The sequence below is a fragment of the Musca autumnalis genome, unplaced genomic scaffold (assembly GCF_047663935.1).
Source record: "Musca autumnalis isolate F117 unplaced genomic scaffold, ASM4766393v1 scaffold_1, whole genome shotgun sequence".
In the NCBI taxonomy this organism is placed as follows: Eukaryota; Metazoa; Arthropoda; class Insecta; order Diptera; family Muscidae; genus Musca; species Musca autumnalis.
The window spans coordinates 231437338-231463986 of NW_027411644.1; the positions used below are offsets into that span (position 1 = coordinate 231437338).

Genomic DNA, 26649 nt, shown 5'->3' on the forward strand with positions numbered 1-26649 from the left:
AACCATTAATGACCACAGATATTATGTCGAAATTCACTCTGAGGATATTTCGATAATTTTGTGAATGAATAGTGAGAGAGAAAGAGAATCATTGAGTTGCAATTGTATTAATAATTGTAACTTTCTACCCCTCCATATAACGTCCTTATAAAGAGAATCCTTTAAGAGAATACAATGCGCAATGAAATCTCTCATTTCAATACTCTTCGTCGATAATACTGTACATCAAATACTTCGTGCCTTACTCAATAGTCGAACGATGAAAAGCTTTAAATGTGCTGCTGCTCATCATCTGTTGAAAAGGAGGACAACAAACACGATGTTGATGTAGGTCCTTAGCGTGTATGTCTCGTCCGTCAAAAATAGCAACAACACCGACAGGGAATAAAAATTGCATGTTAACTGTGGCACAGACTTCAGTCGCAAAACGGTACTCGTTATGAAATGTTTATTATAACGGAATAAAAATGCCGGCATCGGTGGACGTCTGAAGTTAAAGTGTTTGTTTGCTTGGAGTTTGTCATGTTTTTGTGGCTGGAAATGATTCAAATAAAAATGTGGTTATGTTAACATAACAGAAAAAAATATTTAACGAATTGTACCTGTTTGGAAGATGCAAATATGAAAGGTTACAAACATCAAAAAAATTATGTTGAATGTAATTTTAATTCGCATATGGGATTAAAATCGAATCGATATTGAAAATCTTTAATAAATAAAATAATAACAAAGTGTCCGCGTATGTGAAGGTGTGGGTGGAATTGTATGGAATATACATACATATATGAAGTGGTTATAAAATTCGTAGAATTGCAAGAATTTATAGCTGTTGCCACCTTTTGACAAGACATAGGATTTATCTCTCTAAGGATTACAATAAAATTTATCAGTGGTAAGTAATGCTGAACTACTAGAACCAGAAATATGAAATTGCAACGAAACATAGTTTTGTAAAGGAAACCGACTATTTTGAAAACAAAGTAAACAAAGTGTAACAATGAACAAACACAGATGGATACAAAATGTTTATGGGAAATGGGTAAATAACGAAATGGTAAAGATTCATTTAAATGGGTAAATAGCCAAGAAATGTGCCAACATGAGAGTATAAACTATGATAATAGGACAAGTGAGGATAAGTTATATTTCGGGGGCGTATTTGCGGTTTAAATGCAACTTTATTGCAGCCGAATTTAGCGATAATTTGCAAATTTATATGTTGTTCGCCTTACTCCCAGAAAATACTCAATATCGATTGATGTTTTATATTATACGGGATATCAATACAGCCCGATTTAAGCTATTTAAGGCTTTAGTTTCCAAAGTTTTGGTAGAGATAAGACACCTTTTGCGAAAAAGAATCAATTTTTAAGTTATGTATTCAATTTGGTTAACAAACATGTTCAAATTTCAGACACATTCGCCTTACATTATCTTCTGTTGTGTAGAGGACTTAATGTGGAGAGGGTAACACAGCGAAATAGGTGAGCTAACTCTTTATACCCTACACCACTATGTGGGGAGGTTTTGGCCAAAAAGTTTGTAACTTATCGAAATAATGTGTACGACCATATACTTATATATATTCCAAAATGAATGTCTCGACGAGCTTAGTCGATCTGGCTATGTGTGTCCGTCTGGCCATCTAAACCTTGTAATCACGCTACAGTTCGCAATGTTGATCGGATCGTCACCTAATTTTGGGTGTTGATGGGGGGTCACGGAGGGGAAGAAGCCTAATATTAAGAGTTCGGAATGGGGAAAAAACTTATTTAGAGAAAAAGTCAACGTTTTTTCCAAAACGAATATCTCAGTTTCTATAAGAGGTATACCAAAAGCAATGACAATGAATGTAGAAAATATCACCTTTCTAACTATGTACACTAGTTTATCGTAGGTGGTCAAACAACGAAGCTATCACAATAGTCACAAATAAAAACCGACATTTGATTTTCGGGATTTTAATTATAATGACGAATATTACAGATTTGTTTGGGGATCTTCCAAAAACAAAGACTAACTATGAATGTAGAAAATTCCATCTTTACATGTAGGTTGGCGTAGGTAGCCAAGTAAGGGAGATATGGCAATAGTCGCTAATACATCACTTTTTCCATTTGTAGAATCATGCTACAGGTAGCAATTTTCATCGGATCGTCACGAAATTTTGAGGGTTAATGGTGGTCCCATATTCAGTGGTCGGAACGGGCAAAACATGTATGTGAAGAACATTCAAAGTTTTATTCATATGCGAATATCGCCGCTTCTAGTAGGCGTATTCCAAAAGGAAATCTTATCTCCTTCTATCGACGGGCTTGATACAAGAAGATAAGATTTCTTTTATATTATTGCAAAGTATGTTGGGGTAGGTGGGCAAACAACGGAGATGTCGCAAAAGTCGGTGGTGCATCCCGTTTTTCCATTTTTTGTAATCATGCTATAGGTCGCAATTTTGATAGGATCGTCACGAAATTTTGTCGGTTAATAGGGCTCCCAGAGAGGAAAATGCTTGTTAAGCTTGGTAATGGTCGGATAATGTTCAACAATCGGAATGGGCAAAATTATGTGGAAAAAAATTCAAAATTTTATTCTTTTACGAATATAAAGGAAAGGAAATTTTGGAAAAAAATCTATTGTATGTACAGTACTGCTCAAAACATTTGCAACTCAGATGCCTATATCACATTCAGTCTATTTTTAGGGACATTTTGTGTTTTGAAATATATTTGTTTTTGTTATTTGATTTTTTATTGACCATTTTTTTTCAAGATTTTAAAAGAATTATTCAGTTATGAACACTTATGTTTAAAAAATGTGTGAAATATCGGAGGAACACATGTTTTAGCCTGCTCAAAACATTTGCAACTCCGTGGTACAAATATTTATTAGTTCATTTTTGACGAGTTTTTTGTATTGATTGGCATCAAATTGTTTTTAATCAGAAGAAGGGGACAAAAAGCTTTCATGATGAGTACGTTTTATCCCACATATGTTTACTTTTGATAGACAAGTATGCCGAAATCCAGACATGTCTAATTTTTTAAGAAAAACTTAAATTATGACCAGAAATTTTTATCAACGCTTTGCTAAAATGGTAATTTTTGAAAATTGTGGGTACGTCGAGGTCCAAAAATAAACATAGAAACATCACAATATCTAAAACTGGGGCTGGATACCGCTTAAAAAGAACTAAGATCGCCAAGATGGGAAGGGGATGCAAGGACAACATCTGCTAGAGCTCATCAACAGATGATAAAAAAGACTTGACAGCGATAAATCTATACAAACACCTCCGATATATACCAAGAATACCGGTATACCAAAATAGGCAAATTTTTGGAAAACAGTAATTTCCAGGAAAAATGGAATTTTTCATAGAAATTATTCAAAAAATGTGTGGTTATGTTTTTGGAGTAGTGAAACCGAGTATTTCTCCTCGATATAAATCAATATTTTTAGTTATATGACTTGAAAAAATTTTATTGATCACCAGAAGGAAAATAATAGAAATTATGCCCTTATACGAAAAAGTTGACCCAAAATGTAGAAGGTGTTTTGTATTGCCCTGGAGGTATTTTTATGGACAGAAATGGTACAGGATACATGAGGCCGAGATATTTATCAGATCCAAGAACTTACGAGACAGGTAGCATGTCAAAATCTCACCATGCACACTCCAGAACTGTCGTATAACAAAATGTTTTGGCATAATATCGCTTCTAAACGTATATGGTAACATGGGGCGCCCTCGCCACTTGGGTGGCTACGCCAGCGCCGATATTCTCGCAAAGTGCAAGTGCTAGATAAAATCCGTTAAAGGCACAATTGTGAGTTTAATGAAGATCTATCATCTCCCAAAAGTTGGCAGTTTTGTCATAGGTATGATAGCGGACGCATGCGGTTTTGTGTTTTCAGGGTATTGGGAAAAATAATTTTGGTAGGTATCCAGCAAAATGTTCGATGCCAAAGATGTCATTCAATCATGGGTGCAAGTGACCTGGAATGTCATCTTTTTAGCATCTTCATTGATGAATTTTATATGAGCGTGGACCCCAAAAGATGCTATTCATTTTTGGATCCAAAGCATGTCATTTACACCAATGCTTTGACATGTCATTTTCACCAATGCTTTGGCATGTCATTTCCCTTTGCAATGACATTATCATTACGACGAGAGTTGTTACAACGTTGGTTGTGATTTCGAGTCTCCGACAACATCAAACCTATTGTAAATAACACTGTGCTACAGTGAAAATTTGCAGGGGTTCTGATGCATAAATTCGGTTTTGTGGGAGTCCATGGAAGACGAAAATGCCTTTGGTTTCTTTGGGTCACTTCGTTTTTGATTTTATAAAGGTAAATGTAGTGGAAAACGGGGTTTCTTGGATTTTCAACTTTAAACGGACATAACTTCTTTTTTCCACAACGAAAATACAATGGATATACAGATAATTTTTAATTTAAAAAAAATATGAAAAACATCACTATCGAAAAAGCCATAATTTTTAAAAATCGGGTAACAAATGTTTAAGTTATAGTGATTTAAGTGTGACAAAAATGCATTAAAAACAGGAAAATATTTTTCCTGGTGCTCTAGTCTGCGTAGAAGGTACCAAACTGCATAATTATTTACTTTTATCAAGAATTTTTTAATTATTTACTTCTATCAAGCTTTACAAAATGGGGAAAACCAATAAAATCTGCTGAAAAATGCGTGAGTTATGGCATTTTTTGTGTTTTAACTTTCTGGGGTTTCCTTTATAAAATTTGGTACCTTGGTGCGTATGATTGTAGTTTGAATTTGTCTAGTTAACAATTACGCACAAGATACCAATGTTTTATAAAGGAAAAAATGTTAAAACACTAAAGATGACATAACTCACGCATTTTTCAACCGATTTCATTGGTTTTACCCATTTTGTAAAGCTAACTAAATTTAATTTATTTAATTAATTTCTCGTTAGAGACGAGCTTACTGACCAAGATGCTTTTTGAAAAAGGAAAGCCGACGATACGAACCCACACAATCATGCATGTTTCGCCTTTGGTTTAGGAAGGCTCCTCAGACACATCGACTGTGGGGCGGCTTCGCTATCCTCTAACTTATTTCCTCTTTCAAATGAAAAAATATAAATTATTACGCAGATTGGTGTCTTCTACGCAGCCTAGAGCAGCAGGAAACCCATTTTCCTGTTTTTAATGCGTTTTTGTCACCCTTAAATCTCTATAACTGTACCATTTGTTACCCGATTTTTAAAAATTATGGTTTGTTCGAAAGCGATGATTCTCACCTTTTAAATAAATAATAAGCTGTAAATGTCCGTTGTGGAAACAAGAAGTTATGTCCGTTTTAAATTGAAAATCCAAGAAACCCCGTTTTTCACTACATTTTCCGTTATAAAATCAAAAAACGAAGTGACCCAAAGAAACCAAAGGTATTTTCGTCTTCCATGGACTCCCACACTACCGAGTTTATGCAACAGAACCCTTGCAAAAAATTTTGTCCACTTTTGTAGCACAGTGTAATTAATCTTATATATTTAGAAAAATGTGTATAAATAAAACACAAAATTCATCTCTATTGCATCGCTGGAATATGTTCAAATGCTGATGGAAAAAGATCGGATCTTTTCACGACTTCCTTTGCATGGGTTCAAATGCTAATGAAAAGATCGGGATCTTTCACGACTTTCCTTTGCATTGGTTCAAATGCTAATGAAAAGATCGGATCTTTCATGACTTCGTTTGAACCAATGCAAAAGATACCATGAAATAACGCATGGAACCCCTTCCTCCAAATTTTGCTGGTATTTTTGTGATATCTTTTTTACCTTTTGTGATATCAAAAACACATTTTATACAGTTAGAAGACAACTACTGAAGGAATATAAATCCCAATAATTCGCATTGAAAAAGCAATTGCAAATGTTAATATATTAATACTAGCTGACCCGGTCCGCGTTGCTGCCCGTTTTTAGTTTTCCGTGTAAAAATGTATGACCCATCTACATATTTATATATCTACACCTTTTCGGATTCAATTCGAATCATTTTAGTTGTAATTCGAGAATTCCATTTTTAATTCGTAACATTTTATTTGTAATTCGAGAATTGTTTTGTAATTCGAAACATTTCAATTGTTATTTGAATTATTCCATTTGTAATTTGAATTTATCTGATAGTAATTTGAATTATTATATTTGTAATTCAAATTATTCCTTTTGTAATTCGACTTATTTTACTTGTAATTCGAATATTTTTTTGTAATCCGAATTATTCCATTTGTTCCTTTCCTTTTTATAAAATCGAATAATTATACCCTCAGCCTTTAGGCTATGAAGGGTATATACACTTTCATACGGGCAAAATGTGCCTCATCGAAATAATGGTTTTAGACCCCAAGTATGTTTGGACGAAATGTGTTTCAGACAATTTGGAGTCGATTGAGCAATGTCCGTCGTCTGTCTGTCTGTCTGGCTGGCTGGAGCGCACGATAACTCTCGAAGGATGAACCGCTTGATTTTTGCTTAGCAACTTGTATTCACTGCCCTCCATACGACGGGTATAAGTTTCATCAGGGGCAAGTCCATACTTCCTGAGAAAATAGCCTGAAAGTTGCAAAAAAACCCTATGACACCGTGTGAGGAGGTTGGAGGGCAAAATAACTCTCGAACAGGTCTGCCGATTCGATCCAAAGTTTGGCCTTAGTCATATTTTGTCCAAACTATAGTTTAAGTTCGAAAATAAGCCATATCGGTCCACTCCTTCAGGTACCTCCCCCACAAAAGTTCAAAAATGTTCGGAAAAATTGTGCGTACGATAACTCTTGAAGAGTGGCCGAGTTGGTCCATACTTTACACATCCTAATATATCTACCAGATATAGATCAGGTTCAAATATGGACTATATTTGTCCACTCCATCCGGTACTTCCCACTCAAAATTTCGGATAAATGTTCAATTTAAGACCTGCTTTCGAATCACTTTGATTTTTGTTGAAGCAACTTGCAATTGCTGCCTCAATTGCGATGGTAAAAGTTGTTTCAGGGGCAAGTTCATACTTCTTGAGCAAACATCCCTGAAGTTCTTAAAACCCCTATGTACCATATGTAGTGGCTGGAGATCCATTCTTTTTAGTATCTCCTCCGCAAAACTTTTTGATATTAAATCCTAATCAACATTTTTGCCGACTGATACTTTTTTACTTGTTTTTACCTTATTTAGGTATTAGAAGGCACAAAATATCTTCGTCTAAAATTGTGGACAGGAAAGAATATAATTATTCCGTTTTAGTTCAGAATAGTTTATGGTGAAGGTATAAAAAGTTCGGCCCGGCCAAACTTAACGCTTTTTACTTATTTTTTCTGACTTCCTCTATTTAATGTGATCTCCCGAATTCTACATGCACTGCAAATTCGGTATTAGATGCAATGGCTCTGGTAACATGGACAGAGCTATTCTATTAGTTGCCGTTTTTTGTGTGTTTCGGATGCTTGAAGTCTTGTCACACTAACACGTGACTGTTGTCGATTACTTGGTCACCCTATATTTAATTTCGACGTTAATAACATAGTCAAATTAATATCACAAACTAATTAACGATTTAATAAGTATTTACCTACTTATGTCGCCGATAAAGAATATTTGTTAGATAATTCGACCAAAAAACTCCAGTACCTCCGATTTCTTGTTTTTTCCAATTTTCAATATCATCCCTATTTTCGAATGACATACATACAGTGTACCAACAGTACCAATGTACATTTGTAATTGCCTTCCAGCTCTGCGGGAACTAAATTGATTGAATTCATACTCCTTTTACAGTGGGGGGCATCATTTTTTTGTATCATGACATAATCTAAACAGTATCAAAATATATCTGGTACAGCTTAAATATTATACCGCATACATCGGAAGTTTATCTTTTCGAAGATGTTTTTACCTACGGTTTTAAAGTATACATATATGCCACAACTTCACTTCCAATGAAATTACCTCGGAGCTCTTGATGTTTCAATTAACCCACCCATTTTTGTGGATTTGTACCTTTTTCCTCAAAACTGTGGAAACCACTTTTGGCATTAACATCTTCAATCGGTATCTGACCGAAACCACCACTAATCTTTACAAACTCTAAACTAAGCCCTTTTAACAATTTGTTCGCTGTTAATTTCCTAAAAGACGCTTGAAAATAAATTAAAAAACGATTTGATTGTGAATTGACAAAACAGAGGCGTACAATGGGACCCTCACAGTAGTGCAAATACAATTTTCGCCAAAAACTGTCCAAATAAGTGCCAAGATTTACTCCAAACGCGAAGCTCGATAGAAATTTGTGGAAAAATTGACTTTATTGAAAAAATATTTTTGCAAAATTTTCGCAAATTTTCGCGATTTTTTTAGGTTTTAATCCTTTTTCTGCCCATGAGACCATTCCGAATTGGTGCGAATTGTCAAAATCTGTTCAGCCGTTCTTGAGTTTATAAGCGTAGTAACTAACATCATCCTTTTTTATATACAGTGGTGTGAAAAATAATAAGGACAGTGACATTCACAACTTTTGGTCGCTCCTATAATGTGTAAAATGGAAGAATTTGCGATGGAAATTTGTTTTTGAAATGTACATGTATTGCAATAAGAAATCCCGTTACGATTTTGTTTTCTTTCTGTTTAGTTTTTATAACAAAACAAATATTTTTTCGTAAAATCCGTGATTTCTGCTGTGAAAAATAATAAGGACAGTATTTTGTTTTAGTAAAAATAAATTGATATTATTTTTTTGCGATTCTTTCCTGTAAGTAAAAGTTTAAAATGAATTAATTTCTATTCATTAAATGTTAAATCTACCGGCATTTTTAGTTTTTCTTTGCAAATATGGGTAAGAATACGCATTATTATCACGCTATACTAGAAATCATTAAATGTTTACATAAAGAAGGAAATTCATACAGAAAAATTACAGAAAAAGCTTAGAATCTTTAAAAACAATGGTGGAGGATGCAGCTAAGTAAACATCAAATATAAAAGTCGTAGCAGAAATCCAAAATTGCACCTGTAATAATAAATGCGCTATTCGATGATTAAAAAAGATCCTTTTTACCATCTTTACAAATAAAAAACTACTTAAATATTAATTTTGACGTATCAACAGCTCCTAAAACACCCTGTGGTGGCCACATTAGAGCTCACAGTGTCAGAAAAGTAACATTTTAATCGAAAAATTATACACTTCCTACTTAGTGGTGTAGGGTATAAAATATTCAGCAAGTAATACAGGTTGCTAGAAATCACATCGCTTGGTCTAAAGAAAAATTGCGTACCATTCTTTGGTCTGATGAAACCAAATATATTTTTTTGTTCCGATAAGAGTTTATCAGGGTTGAAGACCTAAAAATCAATCATATAACCCAAAATATACTCTGAAGGCGGCTAAATATGGCAGGAGGTAACAGCATGGTGTGGGCTCATTTTCTTACTATGCTGTGGGGTCTCTATACAGTATTCAAAGTGTTTTGAAATCACCAGATACACTGAAATTTTGAAAAATATAATTCTTCCGTATGCTGAAGGGGTGTGCCTCTCAAATGAGTCATCAGCAAGGTTAATGACCCAAAAATGACGGCAAAATGAAAAAAGGTGTTCCAGGATAATTAAGTTAAGTTGTTAGAATGACCCATACAATCCCTTGATTTGAACCCGATTGAAAAATGTTGTGGAATGAAGTTAAAAAATCAAGCAGGGGAAAGTGTCCATCAAATTATGGCGACCTTTGGCAACTTATACAGGTTGTGTAGGACGCGATACCAGTAGAGAAGTGCCAAAATTTGGTCGACTCGATGCCCAGACGATGCGCTTCCGTTTTAGAAAACAAAGGATCGTCTACAAAGTATTAATGGCACTGAAACACTTTATCTACCATTATTTAGTAAAAACCTGCATTAATTTCTTTCAAGTTTGGTTCTTATTAAAAGATGTCATGAAGTGTCCTTATTATTTTTCACACACCAAACTACGACAATTCGCATAAAATATAAAAGATAAATAAAATATGGTTACAAGCAATCAAAATATTTTTATAATACTTTTCTTAACATCTTAAGAAAACAATAAATTTTATAAACTAATGCAATTTTCACTTTTTTGTCAGTTTTCAATGTAATCTTGGTTATGGATTGAAGTGTCCTTATTATTTTTCACACCACTGTATATAGACTAGCTGACCCGGTCCGCGTTGCTGGCCCGTTGTTTGGGTTCTCCTTGTAAACTTTAGTTATCTATCCACTATTGATACACCCATAATTAGGCATCCCTCTAGAAACTTCATAATATAAATCAATGTTTTGACATAAATTCCATATAATGGTATCCCCCAAATTTAAGATATTATACCCTTCACCATAAATCGACAGTTTAAAGCACTTTGTGACCCACATATAATTGTCGGTGCACGTCAATTGACATTGCTATATATTGGATTGTTGGTCTCGGTTGGGGTCGTAATTATTACTGCAAAGAATTGTTGGTATAGGTCCACGTTTTGATATAGCTCCCATAGAACGGTACCGACTGATTTTCGCTATTTTTGAGGATTTAACATCATTATCACACCGAAATGGCTGAAATCTGGTTTTAATATATTTTAAAGAGGAGGGCATAAATATTCGTATCGACCGAAAGACACGCCTTTTTATTTGCGCTCGGTATGTTACAGTAATAGGTTCACGTTTTGATATAGCTCCCATAAAACAGTACCTCCCGATTTTCGATAGTTCAGAGATATAGCCTCTGTTCAGTATACGTCCTCGTTTTGATATAGCTCCCATAGAACGGTGGCGCCTGATTTTCGCTATTTTTGGTGGATTTAAACTCATTCAGGCCGATCGAACGTAACGCTTTTTTTCTTCGCGCTCTATATGCAATAGTGGTAAAATACCCCTCAGCGAAATGTATGTTCCTTCGGGATATGTATGGCAACATTTATATAATTCATAAAAAAATTACTTCTATAAATTGTAGTTGTTATTATCGAGATTTTGCTGTATTTAAAAAATGTATCTTTACCTAGCTATTCCAAGGACTGAAATCAATGCTCATGAAGTTTCACTTCCCACATTTTGAGATTTTATCCGTAGTTATAATATTTTCAAAAATCGAACAAGATCGCGGTATTCTGATTCCAATGATGATATTGTATTGTATATCAATAACTTTGTCTGATTTCCAATGGATCTTTCTGAAATTTCGATCTTGTGACATCTCAAGTTATCCGGATTTTACTGTATTCCAAAATGTGGAGTTGATCGCGAAATCCCACTTATTGTTTAGTGTTCAGCGTTTATAGCGTTTTTTAGGCATGCTTACAAAATTATGTATACTATCTGAAATAATAAATGTTTGCAAATTTTGTGATGACCGCGATATTTCAATTCCGCGAAGACCATTCAGGGTCAAGACAGTAATTACAGTAGTATTGCAAACAGTCTGTATCTGTATCTGAAGGAGAACCTCCGGTCACTACACTTAGCCGTATTAAAATAGCTCACGACCGCGCTATCCCATTTGTTCAAGCTAGTTTTTATATCATTTTTGTGTCACGCTTACTAAAATTATGTATATTAATTGAAATAATAAATTTTTGAAAACTTTGTGATGACCGCGATCATTCAGGGAAAACAATCTGTAAACAATACGTTCAAAAATATCAAAGATTTCAGATGCTCTTAAAAACATTGTGGGGGAGGACCACCGGTCACTATAAAAACAGCGATTTTCACTTCCGCGACGACCATTTAGGGTCAAGATTGTAATTACCATAGCATTGCAAACAATTTGTAAACAATATATTAAAACGTATGTTGAATTTCGCGGTTTTCTTAAAAAAATTGTGGGGAGGACCACCGGTCACTACACTTAGCGGGATAACAAAATAGATTACGACCTATTCTCAGACCTAAAAACTCCACATACAAAATTTCATAAGATTTCCCAATCGATTTTTCGGAATTTCTATATAGTGACATCTCAAGTCATCGGGATTTTACTGTATTCCAAAATATGGCGTTGACCGCGTTATCCCACATATTGAAGCCAGTGTTTTAGCGGTTTTGTAGCCACGCTTACTAAAATTAGGTATATTATCTGAAATAATACATTTTTGAATAATTTGGGATGACCGCGATATTTCACTTCCGCGACGACCATTCAAAAAAATATATAGCCTATTTTCACCACCGGTGTTCCCAGTACATTATCTGAAATTTTCAAGAAAATCTATTCAGCCGTTTTTGAGTCTATTCGGAACATACAAACATACTAACATACACACATTGTCTTTTATATATTAGATGTAGGGGGTGGGGAGCCAACGCCATGATAGGGGTGTGGTGGATTAATGGTAGAAATTCGTCATGTTTAACTTAAATTCTTTATACCATAGATATAACACACTATAATGTGAAGTTAAAATCAAATATTATCCTGGACGAATCTTGTTTTAGTTATATTATAATTTTTGTACCTAAATTCAAGGTACCTACTTCAATTAATCTTTTGAATCGGTTACTTTTTGTGAATTTTAAAATCATTTTTGATTATTCAATAGAAAACATGACTCTTTTTGTATAATGTTGGTATTTGAGGAAGAAGTATGGTAAATTACAGTTTTAGGTAAATTACAGTTTAAATTATAAATTACAGTTTAGTCCGTTGGAGAATCTTCAATATCGATGGCGAGGCTGCCCCATGGGTGGGGAGGCTTCGCCACTTTTTAGACATATTGTAAGTTCTCAAAAATAATATTTTAAAAACAAAATTATAACCGTTTATATATCAAAACTTATAGTCAAGATATGTTAATATTTGTGCCAAAAATCATATTTGAAAAAACTTTAACGGTGTCGGTATGAGAACATTTTGAACAAAAACGTAGCGAAGGCGCCCCATGTTACCATATATAACCACGTAAAACTAGTAATTTTTTGAAAATATGCTTAAGTTCTTATCGGACCCAATCAGCTATAGTAATCTAAATTCATATAGGAGGTTCCAGGACTCTAATCTGGACTCTAGACTATTACACATCGAATAAAACCTTGGATTCAGGATTCCGAAAAATATATTAATTAATTTAGTTAACTGGTTTCCTTTACGATGTCTCCAGATAACAAATATATTATCAAAACAAAAATAGTTTCTTCAGATTTTGAATCAAATTTTCTCAGTTGTAAATGTTTTGAGCAGAACCAAAAGTGAGTTCGAGCTTTGTTTTGTACATATATTTTTTGTAAAATAAGTGAAATTTTTCCAAATTAATTTTTAAATCTTAAAAAGGATTTAATAAACAAGCAATATACATAAGTATTGGCATTTCAAATCCACAAACTACCTCTGAACTATATAAAATATAAACGGGTCATTCCAGTTGCAAATGTTTCGAGCAGCATTGTACGTAGGACTTTGGTCCATGTTTTGATATAGCCCCCATAGGGCGATATCTCCCGATTTTCGGTATTTTGAAGGTTTTAGTTGTATTACCCTACCAAAATTGCTGGAATTTGGTATTTAGTCATCCTTTTGGATACAAAACTTTCTCCCAGAAATTTATTGGTATCGGTCAACTTTTGATGTACCCCCAATAAAAGGGTACATCCCAATTTTAGGTATTTGGAAGGTTTTAGCCTCATTATAACACCGAAATGACTAAAATGTGGTACTTAGTCTTCGTAGAAAGTATAAAACTATCCACCTGAAATTTATTGGTATATGTCCACGTCTTTGAATAGCACCCAAGGAACGGTACTTCCCGATTTTTGGTATTTTGAAAGTCATGTCCACAATATCTCACCGAAGTTTAAGAAATTCGGTATTAAGTGTTGGTTGGGGAATGAAACATTCCACCCGAAATTTGTCGGTATAGGTCGACGTCCTCAGTTAGCCTCCATAGAACGATTGTCGGTATTTTGAAAGTTGTGGCCTCAACCGATATGACTGAAATTTAATATTTAAACTGCCATGGGTGTATAAACTTTTGCAGAAGAGAATTATCAGTATAATCCGTGTCTTCAAATAGCCCCCACAAAAGCGTTCCTCCCGATTGTCGGTATTTTGAAAGTTGTGCCATCAATGTCCTATCGAAACGGCTGAAATTTAATATTTATTCTCCGTTGGTGGTATAAAACTTTCCACTTGAATTTTCCGGTATTGTTTCATGTTTTTATATAGCCCCCATAGAAAGGACCTAGGTAATTTTCGTGAACTATCCAAATCCAGAATTTCCAGGTTTGGGTCTAGTGGGCCAATTTTACGTATTTTGCTTAATTCGGAAGATGGTAAATATTGGTCGACATTCGTTGAAGCGCAAAAAAAATTTAGTATAGTCTTGATAATCCGGACATCGCAGAAACATGCGGATTGTCCGGATTACCGAGTAGTCACAAAACAAATAATTTTGTAAGTTAAAATCATTAATATAGGAAGTTTACTAGGTAATAACCTGACATCTATGGTAAAAGAATTCATATTAAGCAAATATCACGGGTTTCGACCATTTTAAGCAGCTTTCCTGACTACCAAATTAACTTCTTTATTTTACTTTTCCAGCTTAATTTAGGTGATATTTCCTGTGTATTTTATTCTATAAAACTTCTCTACAATCGGTCTATATTAATTTAAATTTTGTGTTTTTTTTTTTTCAAGGATATCAACTATGTAGCCCATGTACACATATTGATTTTCAGTGTCCATGGACATGAGCCCCTTACGACTTGAGATATAACTTAAGAATTCAAATGCACTCATATCATTATGGTGAATATATTTTAGCCACTTTTATGAACATTAGCAACTGACTTTACCTTGTCGTTGAAACCAAAAAAGCTATTGTTTTATATAAATATTATAGCTTTCTAATAAGACAATGGAATTTAAATCTATTGGTTTTATAATTATGAGAATACAATATAACAATCCGTAGTTACCGGAGATTTTTTATATAAAAAAATGAACATAAAAGGAATCATGCGTTTTTTAAATAATTTATGTGCTTAATATTAAATTTAATCTAACAATAATACTTAATAGGTCTAATAGAATCTAAAAGGATAAAAACCCAAATTGCAATTGTTGTTGTAAGACTTTGACTGGTTTGGAAGTAAAAATTTGGACCGTCACACCTTACCCGCCTATTTGTCTTTCAGCTGTGTGATCAATAGCTGTGAGAGTATCTCATAATATTAAACGTCAATATCGAACAGGACTTTAAATTAACCACGAAAATAAATGGTGTTTTAAAACAAATCATGAAGAATGAAGGACAATTTCGTAAGGAATGCACACAAATTCCGCTAAACTAAACTAATTAATATGGCACAAAATCACATCTTCTGTTCTATTACAGGAACTTTTGGAAGGGGTTTAAGGATAATAATATCCATTATATGGTCAAAACTTCAATGTAACACATGTTTAAAAAAGTAAAAAAAAAAAACCTGGAAAGAATGGAGTTCAAAATGTATAGAACTTGGACAAATAAATACATATAAAGATGTTAACATTAACGACTAGAAGAGATTGAATTAGGCTGGTTTAAAACCTTAAAACTAATATTTTCGCGATTTAAGTACAAACATTTCGATTACACTCTAGCATTATTTTGTTGATAAAAGCCCCACAGTGCGGGATGCTTTTTCTGTTGAATTACCTGGCCGATTGGTTTCGTATAAAAAAGACTGTAGTCTAAAAGTGTACGAGGACCTGTAGATTTCCCATCGTAATAAAAAAATAGTTTTAGTATTACGACGTGGTTTTCAGCGAGATGATGCCTCCGTTGCCACGCCGAACCAAGAGACAATCACATAAAATCAATGTATTATAGCGAAAAGATTAAATTTTTGATTAAATTCAGCATAAAACCTATGGAGTATTGTCTAAGCTATTGTTTACTATAGTGACATACACTGCTCAACAATCAACGATCCATAATAAGCGGTTGAGGAGAGTTGGTGCAATTTTTTGCTTAAAACGAGTTACCATCTTATAACATCAATTGCGATTCCCGATTTTTCTTCTTTGAGTAATGCATAGACCCTTTTAGGAATTAATGTTGTTAATAAATGTTGACTTAAACTTGATATTAACCTCACATTTGTCACTTTTCACTTTCGGTCCACGTTTTGATATAGCACCTATAGAACGGTAAAACTTTCCCTCAGAATTTTGTCGGCATAGGTCCACGCCTTCATCTAGCCCCTATAGAACGGAACCTCCTGATTTCCGGTATTTTCAAGGTTATGGCCTCAATATTCCACCGAAATGGCTAATATTTGGTACTTGGTCTTGGTTGGGGGTATAAAACTCTCCACCTGAAATTTGTCGGTATAGGTCCACGCATACATATAGTCCTCATAGAACAGTACCTCCCGATTTTGCGTATTTTGATGGTTGTGGCTTCAATTTACAACGAAATGGCTGAAATTTGGTATTTAGTCTTCGTTGGTGGTATAACACTTTCTCCCTGAATTTTGTTCGTACCGGTATACGCCTTCATATAGCCCCCATAGAACATTACCTCCCGATATTCCGTATTTTGAAGGTTGTGGCTTCAATATTCCACCTAAATGGCTGAAATTTGGAATTTGGTCTTTCGTAGTCTTTCGGTAGAGGTCCACGCCTAGATATAGCCCCCATAGAACAGTACCTCCTGGTTTTCGGTATTTTGAAGGTTATAGCCACAATATTGCACCGAAATGGCTAACATTTGGTACTTGGTCTTGGTTGGGGTATAAAACTCTCCACCTGAAATTTGTCGGTATAGGTCCACGCATTCATATAGCCCTCATAGAGCAGTACTTCCCGATTTTCCGTATTTTGAGGTTATGGCTTCAATATTCACCGAAATGGCTGAAATTTGGTATTTAGCCTTCGTTGGCGGTATAACACTTTCTCCCAGAAATTTTTTCGTACCTGTCTACGCCTTCATATAGCACCCATAGAACGGTACCTCCCGATTTTCGGTACTTTGAAGGTTGTGGCCTCAATATTATCCGAAATGGCTGAAATTTGGTATTTAGTCTTCGTGGCCTTCCCCCAGAAATTTGTCGGTACAGGTTCACGCCTAAATATAGCCCCCATTGAACATTACCTCCCGGTTTTCGGTATTTTGAAGGTTATGGCCACAATATTTCACAATGGCTGACATTTGGTACTTGGTCTTCGTTGGGGATATACAGCTTTCTACCTGGAATTTGTAGGTACATATATGTCCACGCCTTCATATTGCCCCATAGAACGGTACATCCCGATTTTCCGTATTTTGAAGGTTGTGGCTTCAATATTCCCCGGAAATGGCTGAGATTTGGTATTTAGTCTTCATTGGTGGTAAAAACCTTTCCAACCGAAATTCGAGGGTATGGTCCACGTTTCGATATAGCCCCCCTAGAACGGAACATCCCAATTTTCGTAATTCTGAAGGCTGCGACATCAATATCCCACCGAAATGACTGACATTTGTTATTTAGTCTTCTGTGGGGTTATGAAATATTCCAGAAGAAAACTATCAGTATAGGTCCACGTCTTCCTATATCCCCCATAGAAACGTACCTCTTTATGTTCAGTATTTTTAGGTGTTAGCCATATTATCTTGCCGAAATAACGGCAATTTCTTCTTCTTCATAAACGAAAGGAAACCAATTGTTTCATTTAACTTCAATACCACTCGTTGTGGAGGGTATAACAAGTTCGGCCCGGCCGAACTTAACGCCGTTCTTACTTGTTAAGATTTTTAAAGAGAATTTTCCGCGATTTATTGTTATGGAGTAAGTGTTGTGTCTAATTCGTCAAATTATAATCAGACTAACTGTTTTGTAACGAAAATCCTAAATAAATGTACAGCGATATAATTGTTTACCTTGACAAATCTATACTTTCTGACATAATGGCCCAAAAGCTCAAAAAAATCCTACCGCGACTATATAATACAAGTGCAAATAGCTACAAAATTATATATTTTTACTAGGGACAGACAATTGCTTGAATTTCAAAATTATCATCCAACCTGACGTTCTAGAACTATTTTTTCGATGAGGCACATTGTATTAAATTCAGTTTAACGCCGTTAAACATAAATTCTGAAATCTTTTAGGAATTTATGTGTGGGAACCGAAACAGTTTTTTTTCAAAATAGTGGACCCAACATGAGACACTTGTCCTCCCCAAAAAGACGTTGTTTCAAAATAAGTACCATTTAAATTTCCCATCATTTCACGCCTTATATGATGCCTGGCATGCAATGAAGAACTTTGCTAAAAGAAAATATGAAAGTAATAGAATTGTCATAAATATAAATGTTACAATTCGAAACAGGCACGAAATTCTCTATCTTCTGGGCAAGTTGAAATGTGTGCTAAGAATGGGTTGAGCCATAACTTGTCAATTCTTTCTTTTTGCCATTGTTTGGTGTTCCTTCTTCTTTTCTATTGGAAAAATTTTCCATGACTAGTTGTTGGCTTTGTTACTTTTGCCGTTTGTTGTTGTAACCATAATCTATATGTTTTCGTGTGCTCCAAATAAAATTGGCGATAAAAAAAGAAAGTTGAAGTAACTGCAGAGGAAATATCATAATTGGAAAAGTTTTTCTACTACATTCCGAGTATGTTTGTTGAAAATTGTTCACTATGCCGCCATTCATGGGTGCCTGTGTGAGTGTGTGTGTGTGGTTTTGTCTGGTGGAAAATATCAAATAAAGAAAAAAGAGTTGTATATAAGTTTTCACTTTGTTTTGTTTCTTTTTCAAAAGTTGTGTTTTCCCTTTCCATGTTGTCTTTGTGTGTTTTCTGTTTTTTTCTCTGTACCAACTATCGTCTTGCAAAAAACTAGAAAAAACAAAACCACTGTTTACGGTTGCAGTTCCCATCTGGCCAATATCAACAGAAGTCATATTTCGTGTATAACTGTAAATGCAATTTAACGAAATTCCATTACAATGATAAATTTGTTAAAGTCAATCTGTGGGAATGTTGTTTTCTTTTTCGTGGTGTCAAGTGAAGTACGATTATGAAAGCGGATTCATATGTATGTAAATGTCTCGAACATAGCAATTAAGTCAAAAAATAATTTCCTGTTACGATCAACTGAGTGCAAATCTTATGGAATTTGTGATTGTGCAATCCAGTGCACATGAAAAAAAGACTGCAAATTTTATGACATTATGAGGTTTTGCAATCGGAATGAAAACAGGTAAAATCAGTGAGAAAAGGATCAAAGTCGGGCGAGGCCGACTACCGACTTGGAGAAGTTTTGCTATAAAAGGTTGCGTCACATTTTCCAAATTTCATCAAAATGTCTGTCCAATTTTGCGTTAGGTGCACCAAATACCTCAAATCGGGCAAAAATATATATGGGAGCTATATCCAAACCTGAACCGATTTCAATATAGTTTGGTAAACCTTTTCTTACATTTCAAATTTCATCAAAATTGGAACGACATAGGTAAGGTTGGTGCACCATATACCTCAAACCGGGCGAACATATATTTAGGAACTAAGTCCAACTCATATTTCAAAAATTTCGCAAAATTACTTCTAGTCCGAATTCGGTGAAATTTTCAAAATTCATCGAAAATGGACAGAATTTGCGTGTTTGGTGCACCAAATACCTCAAATCAGGACTAATTTATTTCCTTTCCTATCGGCAATTTTGGGTAGATATGTTTTTCGAGCACGGATACGCCAAATGCCCAATATTAGGTCAGCAAATGTAACAAAAATTTCTTCAATCGGACGGTACCTCTAAAACATGGACCAATACCGACTATATTTGGTGAAGAAGTTTCTCAGAACCTCAAATGTCAAATTGCTGTCAACGTTAAATGTAGCTAAAGTAATTTGCGGATATAAAGAAAAATTTACCTATGTTAAGCATTTTTGATGCAGAAGTTTCGTGACACAGAATTTTACTTTATGTGGTCGCAAAAGAGACGTCAACAACCGATGAAAATATTGAAGCAGTGATGAAACTGATTTTGGATTATCGTCGGTCGAATCACTATCAGAGAGGTTGCTGATGAAATTGGCATATCGTTCGGCTCATGCCAAACAATTTTTATATCCTACACCACTATGTGTGGAGGGTATTTTAAGTTGCTTTTGGCCAAAAAGTTTGTAACTTATCAAAGTAATGGTCGTAAAGCTATACTTATCACGGTGACCTTACACCTTATACTTATCACGATGACCTTACACCTTCTGAAACTACAATGTTCATAGATGAGAAAAATCAAATGACAAAAAAATCGCCGGAGCGCTTTTTAAATAAATCGCAATTTATGTCGGCATTTTTAAGGGTTTTATAGGTTTTCACGATTTTGCTTGGATACCGCAAGTTGTAACGAAATGGGACAAATGTTGTAGCTATGAAAATTCTCTACAAGATTGACCTCTATGGTATTTTCGTTGGTTTCATCGTTTTTGAGATATAGAAGTTCAAATTGGGACAATCCACTGACTGTGTCGTCTCCTTATAAAACAGTGTCATAACTATAATTTCCCAACTTAAAGTTATATATCTCAAAACTGATACAGCCTGTAACGCCCCAAAAGTCGTGATCTCGGATCTCTCGTTTTTGGTTACAAAATCTATGAGATTAATGTTATAAAAAATAAATTAAATTCAAACGATTTTTGAATTTTAAATTAACGGCCAAACGACGACCTCTAATGTCAACAGATGGTACTACCACATCAGCGTCACCCCTAGCAGTAAAGTAAATAAACAACAGCATACCAACTGAAGTTGGCTGCAGTTGGTTGGCGCAGCCACCACCGCCACGCTATAAAAGGAGATGCCCGGCCGTCACTCGGTACAGTTGTCTGTAGGGATACGCAGTGAATTGCAATAATCGATTTTTCGATTATTCGGTTTTTGTGAAAAACTTAAAACTCGACTTTCGATTAATCGTTAACCGCCGAAAACCGATTATAATCGAATATAATCGACCATTTTCGTTGATGCGATCCGTGATGGTTATATCTATAAAAAATACCGTCGATTATGCGTTTTTAACACACCCAATAGTCAACTACGACTAAAAGTCGACCACGATTAATAGGCGACTACGAATAATAACAGACTACGACTAATAGTTGACTACGAATAATAGTTGACTCTGTCTTCCGAAAGTCGACTAAGAATAATCGATTATCCGATTTTCGCACAGTCAATGGTCGACTACGACTTTTGGAAATTTTACGGTTAATAATCTATTAATCGATTAACCGAAATCGATTTTACGTATCCCTAGTTGTCTGTTAACCGCTGGTGAGTTAACTGGGGTATGATAAGTACCAATCTTTTAACTCTGTGGTGTAGTTATTGTAGTGAGTTAACTGGGGTACTGAGAGCAATCGACGTACCAATCTCTTAACTCTTTGGTGTGGTGTGTGAGTTAATTGGGGTACTGAGAGCAATCAACGTACCGATCTCTTAACCTACTTCGACAGTTGGAGATATTGACGTCATCGCCCTCACGAATGATTACACTATGCAACACTGAAAATGCAAACAACTTCTAGTATGTATTTTTTGAAAGTACATATTTAGACTACAAAAACCCTAGTAGGGTTTTGTCCTGTCAGATCCAGTTCGGATTTTCGGATGCATTAATCAGGCCTTTATCTCAGAAACGAATAGGAATTTGGCCTTGCTGTCTTCGGCAATATTGTAGCCCTAAATTAGTAGAACTTATCTTTTGAACAGACCATATAAGAAAAACTCCACCTAGGTCATCAAAATCTATAAAATATAGACAATTTTACATAACTGCTGAAAATCTGGTCAGTATCGGCTAAACTATTGGGAGTTGAACAAAAAACCTTTTGCAAAAATCTTCTAAATAAAATTTTCAACAATTCTTTAGAACAATCTGAAACTCTAAAATGCTTACTTCATGTTGTTTCAGCGGTATTTTTCCATCATATCTTTTATAACACGTATTTCAATCACAGTTCACACCAACAGTTTATCACCGCATTTCGAATTTCACTACATTATTGACATTTTTATTAAATCGTTGTTGAAAAATGTGCTGAAAACAACGACGCAGAGACATTTTACAACAATGACAATGACATTCTGAAGAGTTGTGTATTATATTCCAGGGAATATTTTTCCAAAAGAAAATATTCAGAAACAATTAACGGCTTTGGAGATACGGTGCGAAATGTTTTATTCTTGGCCTTATCTACAAATTTGCTTCAGAGGTCAGAAGAAGATTCGAATTGGTTTCAGAGATATAGCCCCGAATTTCTTTAAAACTCAATATTTGACCATGTTTAGATAGGGCCATAAATTCCGATCTGGATCTGACACAACAAAACCCAACTAGGGTTTCTTGTCGTTTGGGTCTGTACTTTCAAAAAATCCTCAGTTCGAATTGTTTGCGCAAGATCACCTTAAAAATGTTGCACAGTGTTATTAAGCCATCAGCATATGATAGTGAACAGAGATAGTGGTTCGCCAAACCACGAGCTGCCGTCGGAAAATAAAAATGATTCCCAGACCTGTGAACAATTAAAACTACGATTGATCTAATGTGCTGCCGAAGACTCCGGAACTGTACCTAAACGAAACCAAATAATAAGATTTCGATAAAGTGTTTAATGAAATGTAGTGTGAAGTATTTTTGTATCAAAGATTATAACGTTTATGAAAAACTTTAACTTGTGTTTTCTCTCTCTCTAAAGTTCCCAACAAATAAATTCTTGTGACGACCCTGGCCCCCACTGAACTACCCCAGCTTCAAAGTGAAAACACGTCGTTACAAGCCTAGGGAAAAGATATAACAGCTACAACATTTTCTTTAGTCCCATTCCGATAGGATTGGGGGTTTCAAGAAAAATCCTGTGGACCTGAGAAAAAAATCTGAATGATTGATCTGAACTTCTATATCTCGAGAACGGTACATTTTCTTTAGTCCCATTTTGAACTTGTGGTTTCTAAGCAAAATCGTGAAAACCTAAAAAACCTAAATACGTGAACTTTGACCGCGATTTATTTATAAATCCCTCCAACGATTTTTGTTTTGTTTTTGGATTTTTCTCACCTATGAACATTGCTGTTCCACAATCCGCAAAAAATTCCTAGGTGTAAGTGGTATTCAATTAAAGTTAGTTAAGGCGCACTATGTATAAGATTGTTTTATAAGGTAGCGATACAGTCAATGCATTGTCCCAATTTGAACTACCATATCTCAATAACTGTGAAACCTACGAAATTATCATACACGTTAATCTTGTAGAGAATTTTCATAGCTACAACATTTTCTTTAGTTCCATTTCGACAGGACTTGCGGTTTCCAAGCCAATTCGTGAAAACCTAAAAATGTAAACTTGAATCGCGATTTATTTAAAAAGCGTTCCCGCGATTTTTTTGTTTTTTGATTTTTCTCATCCACAAAAACTTCCCAGGTGTAAGCACCTTCCATTTAACGTTGCTTCAAGAGCACCGTGTTTTATGTACCAAAATTAATGTATCGATCTGGCTATGTGCATCCGTACGCCTGTCCATCTGAACCTTGAAATCACGCTACAGATCGCAATTTCGGATCATCCCGAAATTTGGCTTGAGGGGGTCCTGCAGTAGAAGAAGCCTATTGATTTTTCGTGATGGTCGGATCACATTCAGGGGTCGAAATGGGCAAAAACAAACTTCTGTGGAGACAAAGTCATGGTTTTATTCTAATGCGAATATTTCCGCTTTTTATACCTTCAGCATTTATGCTAACGAGGGTATATATACACTTTTACACGGCAAAATGTGCCTCATAGAAATAATGGTTTTAGCCCCAAGTATGTTTGGACGAAATCCGTTTCAGACAATTTGGATTTGATTTATCCGTGTCCGTCCGTCTGTCGGTCTGGCTGGAGCGCACGATAACTCTCGAACGGATCAACCGATTCGGTCCAAAACTTGGCTTTCGTAATATTTTGTCCAAACTTAGTTCAAGTTCGAAAATGGGTTATATCGGTCCACTCCTTCCGCTAACTGCCACACAAAAGTTGGAAAACGTTGGGAAAAATTTTGCATGGAGTAACCCATTTGGTCCATACTTTGCACGTCGTACAATTTTTATCAGACTTACATGAGGTCCCAGTATGGAATATAAAATAAACCATATCGGTCCACACCTTCAGGTACCTCCCCATAAGAGTTCAAAAATGTTCGGATAAATAGTTCGCACGATAACTCTTGAAGGGAATGACTGATTTATTCCATATTTTACACATCCTAATATATCTACCAGATATAGATCAGGTTCGAATGTGGACTATATTTGTCCACTCCTTCGGGTACCTCCCACACAAAGTTTCGGATAAGTTCACTTTAAGACCTTTTCTCGAATCACTTTGATTTTTGTTGAAGCAACTTGCATTCGCTGCATCAATTATGACGGTAATCGTTTTTTCAGGGGCAAGTCCATATTTCTTGAGAAAATAGCCCGAAAAGTGTAAAAAACCCTATGGCACCATATCGTCGGTGTCATTCTTAAGTGTTCCATACGTCATTTTTGAACTTTTGAGATAAAGGTACCTTTCAAGGTTTTTAAACATGCTCTTTCAGATTTTTTAGTCGGTTTTCTTCTTTCTCTTATAGATTCTGAGATATTCAGATGCCAATATGTTCCATATCCGCCTTGCGACACCGAAAAATTTATTATTTTGTTCCCTATCCATAAAGCCTGGCGTATGGAACACAACAACTTGGAACTTTTTAGTTCCATATCCATGTCGTTTGGCGTATGGAAAAAAGAGACAAAAGCGAATTATTCCGCACCAAAACTGATGGCGTTTGGAACAAAAAATTTCCTAATTTGGCGTATGGAACAAATTGTTTTAAAGGACTTGGTTTGAAAACTGAAGAATAATAGTTTTTAAATCTAAATATTTTTAAATGTTGTACTGTTATATGCAATTTATGTTTAAATTTATTGTCGCCTAATTTTAACGCCTCCTCCTAACACAAAACATATAAGATAAACTTAAACATATAAGATAAACCCCTTAAATAAATGTAAAGGAAACATTTAAAAATGGTATGGAATGTATTTCTTTCTCAAACCACTGTTTTATTTAACCCATTGAATTTCCGGTTCTCAGTAGCACATCACGTACGGCAGGTGGAACGCAATTGACAAAAAGTTGGTTTGGTGAAATGTGACATAAATAACGTTTTCCATGTGAAGCAAGCTGGCAAAAACACGAAAAAAAGAACCCATAGAACAAATCAGCAACTTTTTGCAATTGTAAAAATTGGCTAGACTATAGTCTCAAACAATTACTTGAGTTTTTCTCGAATCAGGCAAATGGCGTATGGAACATTTAAGCATGGCACCGACGATATGTAGTAGCTGGAGAGCACATTAACTCTCGAACTGATCAACCGATTTGGTTCAAAATTTGGCATTCATCATGTTTTGTCCAAGCATAGAGTCAGTTCGAAGATGGGCAATACCGGTCCACAACTTCCGCTAATAAACCCCCTCCCCTCAATATTAAAAAAATGTCTATTTAACGGGGCAACCAATTTGTTCCAATTTTGAATCTCCTAATATTTTGCCCAAATTTAGTTTAACTTCTAAAATGGCTCATATTCAAGTTCAACATTTTTTCTAAGTGCAGTTTAGGGTCTGTCCGAAGAAATTTATACCGATGATGTTTGTTGTGGTGTTATCATGTTATCCGTAGACAGGCACATGCTTCCTGGCATACTGGTCCAAAAGTTATACGATGACCCACTGAAATGACTAGTGGACGCGAAAAAATCGAAAAAAATATGTCTCCCAAAATAAGATCCACTTGCAAAATGGACTATGTCTCAATCCATTCCTTTAAGTACCTCCTCCGCAACATTTTTGTAATTTAATCTTAATCCAAATTTTTGTCGGCAAGTTTAAATATGCTAAAAGGGACACAAATTCTGAAACGACCTTAAATACATTCGAAAGTTTCAATTCACATAGGCTGAGGGTATATCTCTGTCGGCTAAACCGATTGATACTTTTTTACTTGTTTTACTTGAATTGTAGTGACGAATATCCCAGCATTGTTTTGCGCATTTCAACAAAAGTGGCCTATAATAATCAAGACATTCTTTAAATTGATCCCAATGCGTTAACGAAAGTGGATTTAGAAAAGATCTCTAAGATTTCCGAATTTGTGAAATTTTTATTGATGATTGGTAAAAACGCTGGCAGAAGTGTGGCTGGCATTGCTTTCGAATCAAAATACACAAAACTTATATCAATCAATATACGAATCTACGAAATTATTGCAGAGTGAAATTCAATTACAGTATTTTCTCCATAATCCGGACACGAAAATAGTCCGGATTATTTAGATTTTCTACTTGGTCAGTTTTTAATATGTATTTCATTTAAGTGTTCGGTTTTTGCAATTTCAAATATCAAATAAAAACTCATCACTAAAATATTTCGTTAACTTTCGTTAATTGCTTCGGTTTTTGTCCACGTCTACAAAGCTACATGACGGTCGTTGAACTAAGAAAGATTTCAATAAAGTTTTTTTTTTTAATTTATATTAGTTGTCTCAGTCATTATTAAGTTGTTTCAACAATGTTTACTAGGGTACTTAAATATTTAAGA

General features: G+C 35.0%; 1 protein-coding gene across 1 annotated transcript in view; it reads left to right on the forward strand.

Annotated features, from left to right (window-relative positions):
- The first annotated feature begins 412 nt into the window (after window positions 1–412).
- beat-IV (beaten path IV) overlaps window positions 413–26649 on the forward strand; it is a 207999-nt gene continuing 181762 nt past the window's right edge. The window contains exon 1 of the mRNA XM_073960365.1: window positions 413–892. The gene's annotated coding sequence lies outside the window, so the exon portion shown is untranslated. The remainder of the gene's footprint in view (window positions 893–26649) is intronic.